We start from the raw sequence: 6632 nt of genomic DNA on the forward strand, positions 1-6632 counted from the left end.
TATTGCCCTCAACAGAATTCCTCTTCATCCTGCTTCCATAACCTGTTTTGCCAGGATCCTAGCCCCCATTCTTTCTGTAACCTCAAGATGATATACAAGTCTCTATACTCATTGAGGAGTTGAGCCTTCATTCTGAAGGCTCCTGTACATACACATTAAGTAAATTTGTATGCCTTTTCTCTAACTAATTTGCCTTTTGTGAGTTGCTTTTTCAGTGAAACTTCAGAAGGCCAAAAGAAAAGCCTTGGTCCCCACACTCACTAATAGCAAGTGGCATAACTCCTTCCAGCATTGCTTTCATAAAGTCAAAATGTTTTTCTTCATGAAGTATTTATTTTATAATTTCTATAGTCTGAGAAGTAGTTCACTATTTCCTCTATTATCGTACGCAACACAGCAGTTATGAACAGAAACTTTAGTATGAGACAGATCTGGCTTTAAATATCAGCAATCTGTTCATCTCTAAGTGACCTGGGCCGGATACTTAATTTCTCTGAGCCTCATCTGTGGGATAAGTGTAACCCAGGATCCCCAGGTCACTGCAGAAAAAGTACCCACTTGTAACTGTTGCACCTTGAGTTTTTGTTGTTTCAAAAAGTTTCCAGGAACAACCCCAGCCCCTGCAAAACAAAAACCAGTTGGATCCAGAGATGCCTGAGTTGGAGAAGAACTTTTTTTAACTTTCCACATTACCATATTAAAACCAAGACGGGAGCCTATTCATCATTTTTTGTATATGTGATGTATGAAGAAACATGATCAACTGCTACACCTGCGCTGACTTTATCCCACTTTTACATACAATGACTCAGCTGAACAGCACAATAAAGGCCCCACTTTCACCTTTGTTCCAGGAGGCGCTGCTTTGGGAACTACTCCAATGTTCTCTTTACTTGTTGCAAGTAATCAAATACCTTTGTTAAATCCTCCGTGGTTGCAGTCATTGGACTGACACCTGCCAAGCGATGGAACCCGTTGCGTGGGTAATGTAAGCTTAGCACTGACTGTTTAAAAGTGATGTTCTGAGGATTAAATGAGATCATGCATATATAAAACACAAGTATAGTGGCTGTAAAAAAGCCAATAATTAGCAGTTGATAAAAGTTAGTTTCATTCTCATCCCCTACACCACTGTCTGTTACCTGCATTAAATTGCAATGATCTGCCTGTATTAAGGCCCTCATTTGAACAAATCAATTATAAAAATACATTTTTGAGACAATTGGGGAAATTTGTATAAGACTGGGTTTAGACGATCTGAAGAAAATGCAGTATTAATTTTACTAAACATGATAAAAGCACCGTGGTTATGAAAAAAAAGCTTACTAGAGATTCATTCTGAAATGCTTATGTGTGAGGCCAGGCACAATGGCTCACACCTGTAATCTCAATGTTTCTGGAGGCTGAGGCAGAGGCCTCTTGAGGCCAGGAGTTCAAGACAAGCCTGGGTAAGACCCTGTCTCTACAAAATAAAAATAAAAATTAGCCAGGTTGGTGGTGTGCCTGTAGTCCCAACTGCTTCGGCGGCTGAGACAGGAAGATTGCTTGAGCCCAAGAGTTCGGGGCTGCAGTAAGCTATGATTGTGCCACTGTACTAAAGCCTGGGTGACAGACAGAGCAAGACCCTGTCACAAAAACAAACAACACACACACACACACACACACACACACACAAATGCACAGAAAATGCTTAGGGGTGAAAATGTATGGCATGTGGGAAGAAAAGGGAGGTTAAAGAGACAGAACACTTTCCATCTGGCAAAATGTTAAAGTTGCTGAAGTTGCTGTAGTTGTGAATGGGCACATGAGGGCTTCTTTTGTTTTTTGTTTGTTTGTTTTGCTTATTTATTTTTCTTTTTGTATTAGGCTTCTTTATACTGTATTCTTTTTTTTTTTTTTTTTTTTTGAGACGGAGTCTCACTTTATCACCCAGGCTGGAGTGCAGTCGTGCGATCTTGGCTCACTACAATCTCAGCCTCTCCGGCTCAAGCAATTCTCCTGCCTCAACCTCCCAAGTAGCTAGGATTACAGGTGCATGCCACCACACCAGGATAATTTTTTTATTTTTAGTAGAGACGGGGTTTTGCTATGTTGGCCAGGCTGGTCTCAAACTCCTGAACTCATGTGATCCACCTACCTCCGCCTCCCAAAGTGTTGGGATTACAGGCGTGAGCCACTGCACGATCTCGGCTCACTGCAACCTCCACCTCCCGGTTCAAGCAATTCTCCCTGCCTCAGCCTCCTGAGTAGCTGGGATTACAGGCACTCGCCACCACACCCAGCTAATTTTTTCTGTATTTTTAGTAGAGACGGGGTTCTACCATGTTGGCCAGGCTGGTCTTGAACTCCTGACCTCAGGTGATCCACCTGCCTTGGCCTCCCAAAGTGCTGGGATTACAGGCATGAGCCACCGTGCCCGGCCTGTTCTTTTTTTTTGAAATAGGGTCTCACTCTGTTGCCCAGGCTGGAGTGCAGTGATGCCATCTGGGCTCACTGCAACCTCTGCCTCCCAAGTAGTGAGATTACAGTCATGTGCCATCACGCCTAGCTAATTTTTGTATTTTTGGTAGAGATGGGGTTTCACCATCTTGGCCAGGCTGGTCTAGAACTCCTGACCTCAGGTGATCCACCCACCTCAGCCTCCCAAAGTGCTGAGATTACAAGCGTGAGCCACCGCACTCAGCCTTATACTATATTCTCTACTTCTGTGTTTCTTGAAAATTTCCATAATATAAAGTTTTAAAATTGAATTTTAAAATGACATGAAAACGCTCCTAGTACATTGTTGAACAATGAAAAGACAGGTGACAAAGTATTAAGAATTCATTTAGGAATAAAAGTACATCATTCACAAATCCATTCCACAAGTATTTACCAAATGCCTACTATGTGTCAGGCACTGTTCAAAGAGAACGGTGTTCAGGCTGGGTGCAGTGGCTCACATCTGTAATCCTAACACTTTGGGAGGCCAAGGTGGGAGGATCACTTGAGCCCAGGCATTTGAGACCAGCCTGGGCAACACAGTGGGACCCTGTCTCTACAAAAAAAAAAAAAGAAAAAAAAAAAAAAGACCAGGGGTTGTGGCGCATGCCTGTAGTCCCAGCTTACTCAGGAAGCTGAGGTGGGAGGACCGCTTGAGCACAGGAGATCAAGGCTGCAGTGAGCCGTGATGGAGCCACAACATTGCAGCCTGGGCAACAGAACAAGACTCTATTTCAAAAAAAATGTTGGGGGTTGGGGGAGAAAGGATTGTTCTGCAGAAATGTCAGTCTCAGCTCCCAGGATGGTAATTTTCAATTGACAGGGTAAGTTAGAGCACTTCTAAAAGCTTGTGCATCCATCAAATGTGGAACGTCTTTAAACTCCATTTCTGTTTGTTTCAAAAATAGACTGTACCTGAGGCCAATTTGTGGAATTTGAGAAGTTTGACTTCACGATATCCAGTCTCCTCTTGGTACTCAGTTTCACATACCCAGGACCTGCTGACTTTTTAACACTATCCCTTATCAGATAAACTCTGCAAGGCAAGGCCATTATCTGTTTCACATTTGCATACTTGAAGTAATGAAGTTCTCGCCTGAAAGATAAGGTGTAGATGACCAAACCATTGATTGCATAAGGAGAGAGAGAAAGAGAGGGAAGGAGAGAGAGGAAGAAATTATCATTATTGTTTACCTTTGACTTAAAAATTCATTTGCTCTAACTCATTTTACATTGCATCTGAGATCTTTCAGTTCTAATTGTGGAATAAAAGGCTATCTCCCTCATTAAATAGACTTCAGGCAATAGCAAGCAGGTTAGAAACATATTTTCAGGTATAAGGGAGTCTCTCTCCTAAACCGTGCCTTAGAGTTAATAATGATTTTTAACATTTTTCTGGGGTGCGGAGAGCAATATCTGTTTCTCTTCATGTCCTTCCCCACCTTCATAGTCAGCAAGATGATTAAGCTGTTCTGATCCACAAAATGTGGCACCTCAGACCTAGTTAATAGAGTCCTCCCTCTGATCAGTGGCAAGGAGTAGCCATTATCATTTTTAAATGGTAATAATATTTATTACTTTTTAAACTTATTTTTAATTTTTTAATGGTAATAACATTTATATTATACTGGGTGTCTCTATATTGAGTTGCCATTCCAAAGGACTATATAAAAAATATATATCTAAATGCTTGACAAAAAAAAAATACAATTTTTTGGAAAGGAATATATTTGTTGGCTGCCTCATGCAGCCTAAGTGTCCAAAATCTGATAGATTGGTGTATCCCAGTGGTAGCTTTCTGTTGCCACAAACTCCAGTCAGCAGGAAAAGGGGTTGTAACTCCTGTACAATAGTTCTACCTTATCCATGGTTCTGTTTTCTGCAGTTTGATAAACTGAAATTATTAAATGAAAAACTTCAGAAATAAACATTTCATATGTTTTAAGTTGCGAGTGACTCTGAGTAGGATGATGAAATACCACCCTGTCCAGAATATGAATCATCCCTTTGTCCTGCTTATCCAAGCTGTGTATGCTATCTGCCCATTAGTCATTGACAGCATCTGCCCCTGACATCCAACCACAGATGTTATCATGGCTCAGTGATCCAGGATCACCCAGGCAGATGATCCTCCTTTTGAGGTATCATGAGGTCAACAGTAGCCTAGCGTTCCATCACAGTGCCTACTTCACTCACCTCGCTTCATCTCATCACTTAGGCATTTTATCATCTCATCACAAGAAGAAGAAGGGGGAGTACAGCACAAGATGATATTTTGAGATAAAGACCCCATTCACATAACTTTTATTACAGTGTATTGTTATAATTGTTCTATTTTAAGCTACTGTTGTTAATCTCTTACTGTGCTTAATTTATAAATTAAACTTTACCATAGATATGTCTACGATAAACATTGTACATATAGTGTTTGACACTATCCATAGTTTCAGACATCCACTGGGGGTCTTGGAACATGTCCCCCAAGGATAAGTGGGGACTACTCTAATGCCATCAGGCTAGCAGGCTCTAAAAGTTTTAATGGCAGTCCCTGGACCATGGCTTATTTAACTGCTTCCAAGGCCCACTGCTACAAGGGGCCCATTCAAAGTTGGTGGCTTTGTTGGTCACCCTGACTTAGGGGACCAAAAGAACACTCAGGCGGGGTACATGTTGTCTCCAATGCCCCAGTACCCAAAGAGGCCTTCCAGCTGTTGGACCTCCTTTTTATTAGTGGATGCCTCCAAGATTAAATTTTTTTGCTTGGTTGTATCTAGAATACTTTTTTGGCTTACTGCCCATGTGGCCTTCGCATTTAGCCCAGGGACAGTCCATTGTTAGTCTCCACATCCGAAAGCCTTTTTGACTAGCCAAACTGAGCTGTTACATTATGACAGGGTAGTTTGTAGCATTTCCATTTGTAACAATAATTAACAGAATAATGTCCTGTTCTTCAGTTAGTATGCAGTACTGTTTTGTTGAATAACCCATTGGGACTTGGGTGGCTTAGGTGGCAGGCAGGCATGGATATGCCCCGCCGTAATGGCTGGAATTCTTAGCTGTGAGCGGGCGCACCCCTCAGGCAGTGATGATGTGCTGAGCCCCAAGCAGCCAAAATGTCAATGACTATAAGACATTCAGCCACAGGAACCAAAGTCACCAGCACCTCGAATGGCCAGAGGCACCCCACAGCAGATAAGCACCATAGGTCACTGCTTTTGTCCCCAAGCCTCTTAATGTTACCAGTTTAATTTTTCCCTTAAGGAGACCTAGAAATATTGTCACATGGGTTCCAATATCTAAGAACACCAGAAAAATCTGAATTCCCATTTCCCCCTTTTTATCTTTTAAAGGAATATTATTAATTTTAAAAGCAGGGACCATGCTAATCATCTCTATATCATTCCAATTTCAGTATATGTACTGCCGAAGCAAGCATGTCTTTTTTTTTAATTTTTAAATTTTAAATTTTATGAGCACATAGTAAGTGGATATATTTAAGGGGTACGTGAGACATTTTGGTACAGGCACGCAATCTCTAATAATCACATCATGGAAAATGGGGTATCCATCCTTTCAAGCATTTATCCTTTGTGTTAAAAACAATCTAATTATACTCTTAGTTATTTTAAAATGTACAATTAAGATATTATTGACTATAGTCTTCCTGTTGTGCTGTCAAACATTAGGTCTTTTTCATTCTTTTGTTTTTTGTTTTGTTTTGTTTTGTTTTGTTTTGTTTTTTTCAGATGGAGTTTCGCTCTTGTTGCCCAGGCTGCAGTGCAATGGCACGGTCTCAGCTCACTGCAACCTGTGCCTCCCGAGTTCAAGTGATTCTCCTGTATCAGCCTTCCAAGTAGCTGGGATTATAGGCACACGCCACCATGCCCGGCTAATTTTTGTATATTTAGAAGAGACAGGGTTTCACCATGTTGGCCAGGCTGATCTTCAACTACTGACCTCAGGTGATCCACCCGCCTCAGCCTCTCAATGTGTTGGGATTACAGGCATGAGCCACCACATCTGGCCCTTTTTCATTAACCATCACCACCTCCTCTCCAGCTTCCTCCCACTCCCACTACCCTTCCAAGCCTCTGATAACCATCCTTATATTCTCTATCTCCATGAGTTCAATTGTTTCGATTTTTAGATCC

At 41.5% G+C, this 6632-nt stretch overlaps 1 pseudogene; it reads right to left on the minus strand.

Moving 5' to 3' along the window:
- Positions 1-5827: 5827 nt before the first annotated feature.
- Positions 5828-5915, minus strand: LOC116460596 (U6 spliceosomal RNA; annotated as a pseudogene).
- Between the last annotated feature and the right edge of the window lie 717 nt (positions 5916-6632).

This window comes from Hylobates moloch, unplaced genomic scaffold, assembly GCF_009828535.3.
Source record: "Hylobates moloch isolate HMO894 unplaced genomic scaffold, HMol_V3 SCAFFOLD_20, whole genome shotgun sequence".
Lineage (NCBI taxonomy): Eukaryota > Metazoa > Chordata > Mammalia > Primates > Hylobatidae > Hylobates > Hylobates moloch.